This window comes from Podarcis erhardii (genome assembly GCF_964252035.2).
Source record: "Podarcis erhardii genome assembly, chromosome: 5".
NCBI classification, from domain to species: Eukaryota; Metazoa; Chordata; class Lepidosauria; order Squamata; family Lacertidae; genus Podarcis; species Podarcis erhardii.
Window position 1 is genome coordinate 78,233,674 of NC_138509.1, and position 15,194 is coordinate 78,248,867.

Sequence of the window (15,194 nt, forward strand, 5' to 3'; positions counted from 1 at the left end):
GTGAATCATATACGTACAGGACAGTGAGATGAACAGCAGAATTTGGGGGAGAGGATAAATTGCAGTGGAGCAGAAACAACGCTGCGTGTAACATAGGCCAGTTAGAATGGGAAATGTTGCCTTCTTACATTCCTAGATCAAGTCAGCATTTCCCCAGATACAAATTGTACAGCTGAAAATACAGAATACCATTTACCAGCTATTATAATTAGATATAAAAACAAGAGGTAGAATCAATAAGACAAAATTGTGGCTTGCTTACAAGAGCACCCCCCCTCCACCCCAACACTTTCTTCATCTATAATCTTTCTGGTATAAGCAATGTTTCCATATTTTTAACAGTGAGTAATGGCCTTACTCATTTCAGCTGTGAGTAATGATCTTGTAGGATGTGAACCGAGAAAGACAACCCAAGGAAAAAAGCAATGATAAAATATGAGTTGGATTAAATGAGGAACATAACAGTGCAGTTGTTGCGAATTCCAAATTCCATATGGAAGCTTGCACGATTTGGGTATTTAACATCCTCCCTCTAATTAAACAGTGGTATTTTTAACAGATAATTGGTCAAAACCTACTAATTTAAGGTGAAGCTCTCAGAACAGAATAAGAATGCACAGTTGAGATGAACTGATAACAAGAGACCACTGAGTGAAAACATTTTTTCTTAATGCTTCAGAGTATCTGAGCAATTAAATAAAGGATAATCAAAGGTGCGTGCAATGCTCTACTGAATGCTTCTCTTCAATACTTGTATAAAGAAAAAGAGCAATGCTCCTTTTCTCAATTCTCAAGAGATTCAGAATGCGAGGTGGGCTTCTCTAGTTGCTAGGATGAACAAGCGCTTCTCTGATTCTCCCTTCCTGAGTGATTGTTGTATAATACACAACAGGAACACAGCAAGCTGCCATATAATGAGTCAGACCACCGGACCATCCAGCTCACTGCCATGCAAACGAACTGCCAGCGGCTCTCCAGGTTTTGCGATTGAACCATCTACATGCAAAGCAGATGAGCTATGGCCCTTCCCAAATACAAGTGAAAAACCGACTCTTCAAAAGGCACGGGCAGTTTGCTTTCCCACTTGGCATTCCGAGACTGTTGGTCCAGCAGCTTCACGGATTGCTAACAGAGCCACCACACCCTTTTTTAAGCTTGTTGGAGCTTGCCCTGCCCTCTTTCAGAGTCTTGGGTGGCCACAGGTTGCTTCTTTATGGATCAATGAAACCACCCAGCACTGCCTTCCAGTATAGAATCATAGAATCATAGAATCATAGAGTTGGAAGAGACCACAAGGGCCATCGAGTCCAACCCCCTGCCAAGCAGGAAACACCATCAGAGCACTCCTGACATATGGTTGTCAAGCCTCTGCTTAAAGACCTCCAAAGGAGACTCCACCACACTCCTTGGCAGCAAATTCCACTGTCGAACAGCTCTTACTGTCAGGAAGTTCTTCCTAATGTTTAGGTGGAATCTTTTTTCTTGTAGTTTGGAACCATTGCTCCGTGTCCGCTTCTCTGGAGCAGCAGAAAACAACCTTTCTCCCTCCTCTATGTGACATCCTTTTATATATTTGAACATGGCTATCATATCACCCCTTAACCTCCTCTTCTCCAGGCTAAACATGCCCAGCTCCCTTAGCCGTTCTTCATAAGGCATCGTTTCCAGGCCTTTGACCATTTTGGTTGCCCTCCTCTGGACACGTTCCAATTTGTCAGTGTCCTTCTTGAACTGTGGTGCCCAGAACTGGACACAGTACTCCAGGTGAGGTCTGACCAGAGCAGAATACAGTGACACTATTACTTCCCTTGATCTAGATGCAATACTCCTATTGATGCAGCCCAGAATTGCATTGGCTTTTTTAGCTGCCGCGTCACACTGTTGGCTCATGTCAAGTTTGTGGTCAACCAAGACTCCTAGATCCTTTTCACATGTACTGCTCTCAAGCCAGGTGTCACCCATCTTGTATTTGTGCCTCTCATTTTTTTTGCCCAAGTGCAATACTTTACATTTCTCCCTATTAAAATTCATCTTGTTTGTTTTGGCCCAGTTCTCTAATCTGTCAAGGTCGTTTTGAAGTGTGATCCTGTCCTCTGGGGTGTTAGCCACCCCTCCCAGTTTGGTGTCATCTGCAAATTTGATCAGGATGCCCTTGACTCCATCATCCAAGTCGTTGATAAAGATGTTGAATAAGACCGGGCCCAAGACAGAACCCTGTGGCACCCCACTAGTCACTCTTCTCCAGGATGAAGAGGAACCATTGATGAGCACCCTTTGGGTTCGGTCAGTCAGCCAGTTACAAATCCACTGAGTGGTAGCATAGTCAAGACCACATTTTACCAGCTTCTTTACAAGAATATCATGGGACACCTTGTCAAATGCCTTGCTGAAATCAAGGTAGGCTACATCCACTGCGTTCCCTTCATCTACCAGGCTTGTAATTCTGTCAAAAAACGAGATCAGGTTAGTCTGACATGACTTATTTTTCAGAAATCCATGCTGACTATTGGTGATCACAGCATTCCTTTCTAGGTGCTCACAGACTGTTTGCTTAATGATCTGCTCCAGAATCTTCCCTGGTATTGATGTCAGACTGACTGGGCGGTAATTATTTGGGTTCTCTCTTTTCCCCTTTTTGAAAATAGGGACAACATTTGCCCTCCTCCAGTCTGCCGGGACTTTGCCTGTTCTCCAGGAATTCTCAAAGATGACTGCCAGTGGTTCTGAGATCACATCTGCCAGTTCTTTTAATACTCTTGGATGCAGCTCATCTGGCCCTGGAGACTTGAATACATCTAAACTAGCCAAGTATTCTTGTACTATCTCCTTAGTTATTCTGGGCTGTGTTTCCTCTGCTGAATCATTTGCTCCAAATTCTTCAGGTCGGGCATTGTTTTCTTTATCGGAGAAGACTGAGGCAAAGAAGGCATTGAGGAGTTCAGCCCTTTCTGTGTCCCCTGTTTGCATTACACCATCTTCTCCTCTGAGTGACCCCACTGTTTCTTTGTTCTTCCTTTTGCTACGAACATACCCATAAAAGCCTTTTTTGTTGCTTTTAACCTCTCTAGCAAGCCTGAGTTCATTCTGTGCTTTAGCTTTTCTGACTTTGTGTCTACACGTGCTGGCTATTTGTTTGAATTCCTCTTTGGTGGTTTCCCCCCTTTTCCTTTTTTGTACACATCCTTTTTTAATCTTAACTCAGTTAAAAGTTCTTTAGATAGCCAACCTGGCTTCTTTAGGCACCTTCCATGTTTCCGTCTCATTGGTATTGCCTGAAGTTGTGCTTTTACTATCTCCCTCTTAACAAACTCCCAGCCATCATGAACTCCCTTTCCTTTTAATATTACTGTCCATGGGATCTCACCCAGCACTTCCCTAAGTTTTATAAAGTCGGCTTTCCTAAAGTCAAGAAATTGAGTCCTAGTATGCTTGGCTGCTCCTTTCCGCTGTATAGTAAACTTCAGAAGAGCATGATCACTCGCGCCTAATGATCTTTCCACTTCTACCCCACTAACCAGGTCATCAACATTGGTTAGGACCAGATCTAAAATGGCTGTTCCTCTTGTTGCTTCTCCCACTTTCTGGACAATGAAGTTGTCTGCAAGGCCAGTGAGGAATCTGTTTGACCTTATGCTCTTGGCTGAGTTTGACATCCAGCTTAATGTATCCTTAAGAAAACTCCCCTCTCTCGAGGAGAAGTGGGGAACAAATCTCATGGATGAGCCCACTCACAAACATTGAGCACCCACACTATTGGGAAGTCTCAGGTGTGGTCCAACTCGTTGAAGTAAGAGTAGCAAAATCACAGCTAAGAAGCTCAAATGACTGACACCCTTCCTTGGTGAATTAAATCAATGTCCAGACTTCAGTTTTCAAAAACTTTACATGAATTAAAACATAATATTTACAGTCTCATGCTTCTTCAAACATGGGCTTACAGTCTCTTCTTCTAACTTCCAAACAACTGTATTTTCCTCTCTTACCAGAGCTCAGCACTTTCCGCCTTTTGTAGCTCAATTAGGTCATGTGTTGCAGTTCCTTTGAGAGATTCCCACTTTTACCTTTGCTCTCTTTTCTTTCTAGCAGAGAAGAAGCACTCCAACACTCTATTACTCTTAGCAGTGTTCACAGTGGATTCACAAAACACAGTCATTTTGCTTCACATAAAAATGGAGTCTCTCTTTCATTAGATACCTCCCATGGGACCAATGTTAGCCAATCACATGGGAACTACTAGAGCTCTCCAGAATTCAGCTACCAACCATTCAAATTTAAACACATAGTAATGCATACAAGCACTTAGAATTTCAGTGAATTAAATTACTATACTTAATACAACCGTGATCTATTATCCTCCTGTCCTTTGTGACTGTCAAAATTGGTTGTGACGATTTCACAGGTACCTCACAGGCATGGAAGCAAAAGGGTGGGCATCTCTTCAAATTTCTACTAATGTGTGCAGGTATGTCTGTCAAACATCCTGCTTCAATGAGGACTAGGAACAGTGGACCCAGTCTCAGCTCCATGCTGTTGCATACATGAATAGGGCTGATGATGAACCATTGTAAATTGAGAGAGGTAACCACCCACTTACCATTTTATAAACACAAGAAGATGGTTAAAGGACAGGTAATTAAACTGCGCCAAGTGTGCCGCCATAGTAGTTAGCACAGCACTTATCTTGTGACATAACAAGGAGGGAGTACAATAGAAAATGTGCTTCAAATTCCTTTGCGAAGCATCTACTGACAGAGTGGAAATCGAGCTTCTCATATCCAATTACATATATAATATATATTCGTGACAATTTCAGGGAACTAAAAACTCCCTTGTGAAACTGGAAGACCATTCAGCCCGTGTCTGGAAGGGTCCCCAGTTTCCACCACCTCCCCCAATTCTATCACCTCAGCTCCAGCCCCCAGCATGTGCTACAGTTCATGACACCATGAAAGTTCCCCTGACCTTCAGGTGTGACTTTTTGGGTGGTGAAAGGGGCTGAAAGGTCTTGCTCCATAAGTCAACTTTGAAGAGAACCTGATTCTTTGAATCACACAGCATCAGTTAAACACAGTGTCTGTAAAACAAAAGCCATAGAACAACAGCTGTTCTAAAGCAACAGCAACCCCTTCGTTTATTTAATTAAAATGAACGATACTTTTAAAAACTAGGCACAGCTACTCAGGGGCTGCACTACTTTTTGCAATAACAAAAGCATTCTATTCTTACATTTCTAGTCGATTCAGTTTCAGGGATTATGAAGCAATGGTAATGCTGGTGATTTTTGTGTGGGTGTATTTTTAGAGCAGCTTCCTGAAATAAGCTTCTAGCGTATACCAGTTTTAAGAAGTCAGATGTTAATCTCCCAAGTGCTTATTTATGTAGTTATGGAGCGATGGAACAGAGAATGCCTTGATCAAGTGCCATTTATGCAAAGAAAGGTCACTATACACACTCAGATAGAATAATAGCAATCTCAATTCTCTACCTACCTGCCCTTGGGTAGCTAAACACAATGCTGTCTGTGCACAAGAGGGAAGGGTTAGCAGACTTGGGGTAAGCCCCAAAGCTTGCAGAAGTATGGATAAAAGATCTTCAGAACACCACATATCTCAGATAGCGTTGCCATACGTCCAGGAAATACTGGACATGTCCTATTTTGGGGGGCCTACATGCCCATTCGGGGGGATTTTTTACAATTGTAAGCAAATGTCCAGGGTTGGGGGGGGGTAAAAAAATTGCTTGTTTGCTTAGGCAGCTTGGGTTCAGGCTTGAGCTTTGGGTCTGGTGTGGGCAGCTCTGGCTCTGGGTTGGACTAGATGACCCTCAAGGTCCCTTCCAATGCTCCAGTTCTATGAAACACATGATTAATCACAGTTTCCCTCTTTAAAGGGGGTGGGAAAGCCCATGGGATTACCAAAGTGTTAGTTTTACTTCCGCAGCTGAGAATATATGAAGATCAATATATTTAAAAGCAATTACATTTGTCAACAGTGCCCAGAGGAAAATGGAGTGTTTTATTAGAAAGCAGCACTTCCTTATTAAGAAGGTACAATTTCAGACTAATCTCATTTCCTTTTAATACTGTAACATATTTGCACTCTGTTTTCTGAGAATGTTCACACAATTTCTCTGTATGTTATCTTGGTAATTACTACAAGGGATGCCACTAGTATTATCGGCATCTTATAAACGGTGAGCTAAGAGGTACCCCCAAAGTCAGCTAGGAAATTTGTGCTGGAAATGAGATTTGATGCAGGGATTTGCTGGTTCACAACTCTGTCCTTTCATACTTGAGCCCAACAAGGAGCAGATGTATAAAATTTGGAACCCAGTTCTGCATTTGAGGAGCGCTTGGCAGATGTGGACTAAGGGTGCAGTAGAAGGGATTCAAATGTGTGGTGTGCATTTGAAGTTGGTTAAAAAGAAGAAGAAAACCTCTTACTACTGTAATAAAATAATAATAATAATAATAATTTATTATTTATACCCCGCCCATCTGGCTGGGTTTCCCCAGCCACTCTGGGTGGCTTCCAACTAAATATTAAAAGCAATACAGCATCAGACATTAAAAACTTCCCTAAACAGGGCCGTCTTCAGTTGTCTTTTAAAAGTAAAATAGTTGCTTATTGCCTTGACATATGCTGGGAGGGCGTTCCACAGGGCAGGTGCCACTACCGAGAAGGCCCTCTGTCTGGTTCCCTGTAACCTCACTTCTCGCAGTGAGGGAACCACCAGAAGGCCCTCGGCACTGGACCTCAGTGTCTGGGCTGGATGATGGGGATGGAGACGCTCCTTCAGGTATACAGGACCAAGGCCGTTTCAGGACCTTTCAGGACCAGTGTTATATGGTCTTGGCGGCCACTCCCACTCACCAGTCTAGCTGCTGCATTCTGGATTAATTGCAGTTTCCGAGTCACCTTCAAAGGTGACCACATAGAGCGCATTGCAGTAGTCCAAGCGAGAGATAAGTAGAGCATGCACCACTCTGGCGAGACAGTCTGCAGGCAGGTAGGGTCTCAACCTGCGTACCAGATGGAGCTGGTAAACAGCTGCCCTGGACACAGAAGCAAAGCAGACTGCAACAAGTAGGGCTGCATCAAAACCTTGCAGTATCCACTCCATTTCCCCTTCCCCTTAGTTTTCTACCTCTCTTAGGGTTACCAGACGTCCCCGGTTCCTGGGTACAGTCTCTGGATTTGCAAATCTGTCCCCGGACAAATTCCATTCCCAGAATGTCCCCAGATTTGCAAATCGGTCCCTGGAAAACATGGCAGCGGCATCCTCAGCAGCCTGGAGCCAGCCTGGTAGCGCAGTTGGCTCTGGCTGGCTTCAGGAACTGCTCGCTGCCCGCTGCCGCCATCACTGCTGAAGGGAACCAGGGACGTCTGGTGGTACAGATCTCCTGCCCCCTTCCCCCTTTGTTTTGACAGATTCGGGGACGCACAGGAGTCGCGGGCGGGGGGCTGTTGCCCAGGAGGGGCACAGAGTTTTTAAAAATCTGGGCAATGGCGCGCCACCTGCCCATGATTCCCAAGCCTTCCCCGATCTCTTGCCCCCTTCCCCCTTTGTTTTGACTGATCGGGGAGGCTCGGGAGTCATGGACAGGCGGCTGTTGCCCAGTTTTTTAAAAACTCTGCACATTTATGTTTCACAGGGTGCGAAAGAAGGGCTTTGCATTTTGCCTGGCAGAGAAACTGCGTGCCTTGAGCCCCTCCTGGGCAACGGCTGCCACCCGCAACTCCCAAGCCTCCCCCAATCTGTCAAAACAAAGGGGGAAGGGGGAAGGAGATCAGGGAAGGCTCAAGAGTCATGAGTGGGCGGCGCGCCGTTGCCCAGTTTAAAAAAATCTCTGCGCATTTATGTTTCACAGAGTGCGGAAGAAGGGCTTTGCACCTTTATACAATATGCATGTGTGCTTGGGCCCAGGGTCTTTTGCCTCACCATCCCCACTACTGACTCCCTGTTGCTACTCAGCTTTTTTTTTTTTTTTTAAAGGGTCCCCGGATTCATAGAAAAAATCTGGTATCCATAGCCTATCTCTCTCCTTAAACAGCCATGGCCTCCCCCAAAGAATTCAGTGAGCTGTAGTTTGTTAAAAGCTCTGAGAGTTGCTAGGAGACCCTTATTCTCCTCACAGAGCTACAATTCCAGAGTGGTTTAACAATCAATCTGTCTTCACAAGCATCTCTGGGAATTGTCTTTTGTCTGTGTTGTTTCTGAAGTGTCAGTGGTTTCCCATGAGGAAAGACACAGTGATAAGAGCAAGAACCGTGATTGGCTGTCTAAACTTCCAAGCTGCGAATCATGAGTCAAAGTTTAAGGGCCAATGGCAGTGGCCCAAATCCTGAAATGTTCTGTGGTTGGATATCACGTATCGAATCAGAACACAGGGGCTCAGAATCCTTATTCTAGACTCAAGCTCAGGCAAACACAGACCACTGGATACATAACAGTATCTGCTTCCAATCAGTTTCATTTGGGGACCATGAGTTCTATGGTTATACCAGGGGGTGGAGAAAAGAGAGAAGTGGCTCTCTGTTCATTTCCTCCCTATACTATGCCTAATCTTATAAAACTCACAGCATTTCCCAACCTGGTGTCAATGCAGCATTCTCCAGGTGTTACTGGACTCCAACTCCCATCATCCCTGACCACTGACCCAACCATTGGGAGTTGAGATTCCAAGCCTCTGGCAGCATATCTCCCCCAGGAGGTCGCTCATGTCCCTCAATAGTTATCATGGTGTGGTGGTTAAGGGCTGTGGACTCGTAATCTGGTGAACCGGGTTCGCGTCTCTGCTCCTCCACATGCAGCTGCTGGGTGGCCTTGGGCTAGTCACACTTCTCTGAAGTCTCTCAGCCCCACTCACCTCACAGAGTGTTTGTTGTTGGGGTGGAGGGGAAAGGAGATTGTTAGCCGCTTTGAGACTCCTTCGGGTAGTGATAAAGCGGGATATCAAATCCAAACTCTTCTTCTTCTAAACTAACCCAGCTATCCTATTGCCCTCCAGATTTTTTAGGCTACAACTGACATCAGTGCCAACCAACGTTGACTGTAGGTGATGGGAATTGTAATCCAAAACATCTGGAAAATACCCAGTTTGGGATATCAGTATTAGTATCAGGTTAAAAAACTGTACTCAGTTGTGTTTTACAGGGATCTGTGCTGGGTCAGCAGCAGGCAGCAGGCCTTGCTAGACAACTACACTAGTGATGAAAAAGTGAAAAGAAGACATCTCATATTTGTGTATGTATCTGATCGCTTGATAAAGAACTGGAAACTTCCTTTCGAAGACGATTCATTTTCTTTCATCAAGGTGGCAAGATACGCCCTTTGGCTGCGTTCTGTTTTCAAATTGACATCTACAACGCCCAAAAGCACATCATAATTTATGGATGATTATGAAACAGTTTATTTGAGATTGTAATTGTCGTCATTGTTACAGGATGAAAAGTTTACATTCCCCAAAGCCACCTACCAGAATGGCAAACAGCATCATCAAACAAACCTTCAGTTAAGTGTGCGCAATAAAGTTTATTCACAAAGCTCAGTATTGCAAGATGTGATGGGAAGAACTGACAGATTTATAGCACAAGTTGAAGAATATTTACTCAGAAGTAAGACATTAATTGGATTTCCTCCCCAGTAAGAATATTTATGCTTGTAGCCTTAGGCAGGCAAAACTGAGCATCTTTGACCTATTTTACAAAAATGTGAATGGAAGCCACAGGTAATTGCTACCTCCCGTGGCTGAAATATTCGCACAATAATACGGGGAAAGGATATCAGCATTTGAAAATGGCACAAAAAAGCCACACCAGCATGCATTTTAGAACGTGCATTGTCTGATAAAGTACACCTAGAAATACATATATTGAAATACATATATTAATTTGATTCTGAACTGATTTTAGAATGTATTTCAATGAATCGACTGTGATTTTATGTAAACTGTGCTATTTTTACTGTTGTTAGCCGCTCTGAGCCTGGCTTTGGCTGGGGAGGGCGGGATATAAATAAAATATTATTATTATTATTATTATTATTATTATTATTAAACACATATTTAAATATTTTAATGTATTTTAAATATGGCTACTACTTGGATTTTTTATTCTGTTTTTATTGCTTATGATTCATTGATGTACATAGTTCTTGGCTTTTTTTAAAAAAACAAAGTAGTGTGTAAATGTTTTAAAATGAAATAAAAACATATGTTGTAGCAGAATACATATTTAAATATCATATTGCAGAGTAGTTTGTTTGTATTTTAAATTACAGTTGCATGTTGAAACGGGCCCCAGCAAATTTATGAATGATCACAGGAGAAATGGACTAGAGGCTCTGCATTTTTATTTTTTTTAAATGGAAGGTAGAGAATGGGGAAATGGTAAGAACTGTTATACTTTCTCAAAAGATGGGCCCTTAATGACAGCAGACTTAAGGCAACACAGCATGAATAGAAGGAACTTCTTGGAAGGCACTCAAACAAACATAACATTGAGAATCTGATACTTAAAACTCCGACCGCGTATTTAAACTGCCAAGTCAAAGTAGGTTGCAAACATTACAGCAGGCTGATGGGCTAATATTTAAACTGCTAATATAGGTAAGGAAGTTTGTTTTTAGAATAATTCAGATAATTTCACCTTGGTGAGAAAGTAAGTTTGAGAACTGGGCAATAGGTTGGTGAAAATACAAGCACTGTTTGGTCACGGAATGTTACCATGGAGCAGTGCTTTTTTGCTAGAAAAATAGGTGCTCGACCTCACCATAAACACCTCCCTCATTCTCTCAGAATGGCAACGCGCCCACCTGAGAGGCGTCAGAACTGAGTTCCAGCAAGTTCTGGCTGAAAAAAAGCCCTGCCATGGAGGCCCCAGCTATACTATACACTGAAACTAGTACCAAGTCATGTCTTTCCTCAAAAGCATTCTGGGACTGTATATGATACGATAATCTTTATTGTCATTGTCTCATACAGAACAACGAAATTGAAAAAATCTACATCAGACATTCAAAAACCAACAAGCCTGCTATCCCAGCCTGGTTAACCCCTAAAAACTCTGATACCCCATAATTAAAAACAATATACTCCCACAGAGACTACCTTACACTGCGTTTAAAACCAAAATCGCATTTGGATAGAAACTGTTTCTCATGCGGCTAGTCCTAGTCTTTATAACCCTGTACCTTCTTCCAGAAGGCAGTAGCTGAAAGAGATCATTTCCGGGTTGTGCACTATCCTGCACTATCTCTGCTGCTTTCTTATGACATCTGGAAGCATAGATTTGATCCAAGGTGGGAAGAGTGCACCCAATTATTCTTTATTTTCTAAATCATTAGTTTGTTAAGGGTGATGAGAGTTTCTAGAAGAGCCCTATTCACAGAGCTACAATTTTCAGAGTGGGTTTAACAGTCAATCCTTCTTCCAGGGAATTCTGGGAATTGTAGCTCTGGGAGGGGAATAGGGAACTCGTAATAATGTTCAGCACCCTTAAGGAATGCTTAGAAAGGGGCACTTTACATGATGGTGCCCATTTTGTGGAATGTGCTCTCACTTAATATAAAACAGGCAACGAAAGCTGTTTTCTTCTGGTACATGCTGAAGCCATTCTTATTTAGACAAATATTATCTTCTGGTTTTGTGGGTCAACAGGCACTGATGAATTGTATTTTTTTGCTGCCTTATCCCTCAATAGGGAGGAAAGGGGGGAAAGGAATAAAGCCAGAAGCTTAGAGTAGGAGTTATGTGGGAGACACAAAACAGTGGTCAGAGCACAATGGCTGGATCTCTGCTTGAATCCTATCCCAGTCTGTGCCTATGGAAGAAGCAAGACTGACTTGGAGTGTTGATGCTATGAGCCCCTACATTGTATATACAGTGGTACCTCGCAAGACGAAATTAATTCGTTCTGCGATTTTTTTTGTCTTGCGATTTTTTTTGTCTTGCGAAGCACGGACTTTGGAAAAGCTTCAAAAATCACCAAAGTCTTCAAAAACCTCAAAAAAGGCTACCACACCGCGTGCTATGAGTTGCTCCTCGAAGTCAAGTCGCAACTGCACCCCCTGAATGCACGGTTTTAAGAAAAAGGAAACAAACTTGCAAGACAAAGGAAACAAACTTGCAAGACGTTTTCCTCTTGTGAAGCAAGCCCATAGGGAAATTCGCCTTGCGAAGCAACTCAAAAAACGAAAAACTCTTTCGTTTTGCGAGTTTTTCGTCTTACGAGGCATTCGTCTTGCGAGGTACCACTGTATGTGCAAACAAACCATATATCATAAAGATAGCACAGTCTGCTCTGTGCCTCATTCCAAAAAGAAACATGAATCCTGGGTTAGTGCTTGGAACCCCTGAAATCTTGCACCGCTTGGAGATTAGATTGGGGCGGCATGCAATAACACTTTTTGCATGCAAATCAGAATGCTATTCCATTGAGCTCCCACAGCCCCCCCCCCTTAGCTGAATAGTTCAAAAAGCAAAAGAGAAAAAAGAATCCTATGAAATTTTTTTAAATTTCACTGAAATTTCCACTGAAGATTAGCTTTAAATTTGTGTGGGTATGTGAAATACCATCAGGATTTCAACAATATGCATCTTGTGCATGCTAACCACATAAATTCTGTCACTTGGCTAACATCTGAAAGAAGGAGCTGCCAAAGCAGTTTTGTGGTAAAGTAAAGAAAGCTCTGTGTAGTTTTGGGGTTGCGGGAAATTGACTTCATTTGTTACCTCTCACAGTGAAAATCACAGGCTTTGGAGGCCAAGCAATAGCATCAAGCTGTATTTATGCTTGAAGATAATGCATGTTAGTTTTGAAATAAATATCTCTGTGATAAGTTCCTCTAGAGAAGTTTACAGTTAGTGGGAACTAAAGTACAGTCACTATCATTGGCAGAGGGGTCCATGTTTAGGGGGAGCCCACGAATATTAATCCCAATGATCTCTGGTTTCATAGAATATTAGAATTGTAGAGTTGGAAGGGACCACAAGGGTCATCTAGGTGAACCCCCTGCAATGCAGGAATCTTTTGCCCAACTTGGGGCTCAAACCCATGACCTTGAGATTGAGAGTCTCATGCTCTATCGGTTAAGCTATTCCAGCACAATTTCCTCTAATAGGGTTGAAAAGTGCAAATCGGTGTGGAAGCCACCTAAAAATGATGGAATGGTTTCTGCACACTCAGGACTCACTAGGTATGCAGCAGTATAAAGTTTGCAAAGTAAATGAAAACACAATTTTAATTTTATTTTATTTTTAAAAAGCAAAAACAGCTGGACCTATGAGCTTACAGAACGCTGAAGACAGCTGAGCCCATAGGTAAAAGGTAAAGGACCCCTGGCTGGTTAAGTCCAGTCAAATTTGGCTTTGGAGTACAGTGTTCATCTCTGCTTTCAGACCAAGGGAGCTCATTCCGTTTGTCCACAGACAGTTTCCTGGGTTATGTGGCCAGCATGACTAAACCGCCTCTGGAGCAACGGGACACCCTGATGGAAGCCAGAGTGCACAAAAATGTTGTTTACCTTCCTGCAGCTGTGGTACCTATTTATCTGCTCGCACTGGTATGCTTTAGAACTGCTAGGTTGGCAGAAGCTGGGACAGAGCAAAGGGAGCTTTAGAACTGCTGACCTTGTGATCAACAAGCCCATGAAGCTTGGTGGTTAGACCACAGTGCCACCAGCATCCCTAACCGAGCCCATAGAACAGAGTAGGGACACTTTTCTCTGTTGAAGGGTGCCCTCCCTCGGGGTAATCTGTCAGGGGCCACATGTTGGCAGTGGGTGTGTATGGTGCTTTCTACCAATGGCTTCTGCTTGATAGGGTGCTTGATGGGGTGCTGTTCTGGAGGGTCCCCCAAGTCCCTTTAGTTACCCAGTATCAAGACACATAGGGCCATCTTTTCTATTTCTCCTGTGATCTATTGATCTCAATTAGCATGCATGCTTTTCCGCAGGCATAACCAATGTGGTGTCCTTTAGATGTTGTTGGACTACAACTCCCATCATTCTTGACCATTGACCATGCTGCCCAGGGCTTATGCATGTGGTAGTACAGCAACAATTGGAGACCCATATGTTAGTGACCCCTGTTTCAGATAAAAGGACAGTCATCTGACACCAAAATCTTACAGTCTTTCTTAGACTTGATATAAAACTCCAGTCGCCAGCTCAGTGCAGTAATGGAATCCTTTTGCAGGCAAGCTGACACCTCTTACCATCAATCGCTTACCTACACAGTGGGGAAAACAGCGATATTAGCTCATCGTTACAACAAATGATTTACAGATTGCAAGCTAAAACTCCTACGTAGGTGACTTTCAGCATAATCTCTCATTTTGTCTGAAAATGTGAAATGCAAGATGCATTATTAAACAAATGAGCTGGACACAAATGCAAAAGTATTCATTTTGCATGACGTGGATGTTCAACTTCTTCTTTTCTTAAGTGATCATAGCAACCCAGAAAATAATAACAGCAGGTTTGGTTAGCATTATGAGGACAAACAAAGACATCTGAAATCCATTAAAACCAAAGGGAAATTTGCAGGTGGTGGGAGAAAAATGACAATTGCCTCAAATATTGACATGGATGATCGTTCCACTTTTTACTCTCTGTTGCAAAGCATTTTCTGTGAGAATAATTTAGTTTGCTTTGGGGAGGGCTGTTTCTGAACTACAGCTCCCATTACCCCTAACCATTGGCTTTGCTGGCTGGGGCTGATGGGAGCTCGAATCCTGAAACATCTGGAAGGGCCATAGGTTTTCTGCTCCAGGTTTAGGATATTCCTGTCTCTGTCACACAAAACAGAATCATCATGAAATAAAATACTCCCTGCACAGATGTAAGTATATTTACAAATCTCCTATAGTTGATCTCTAGACATGTTTGCACAGGGAGGGAACTGCAACATTGCCCAGCTTGACAACAAACACAAAATAATCCTGGCAAAGCGTCATTTGCCAGATGAACTTTACTATTTTCCAGGGAGGGGGACAGTTCAGCTGTCCTCCTGAGTGACCGGATGAATATGATTTACATGAACTTTGGCAGTGATCATTCTGGGTTTTTTTTTTTTAAATAATTTTTATTAACCGGCCAATCAAATCAAATTAAATCACATCACATAAATTCCAAATTACAAAGCCGAATTTTAAATTTTGTTGGGGGGACCCATATTTCAAGATCCGAAGGGG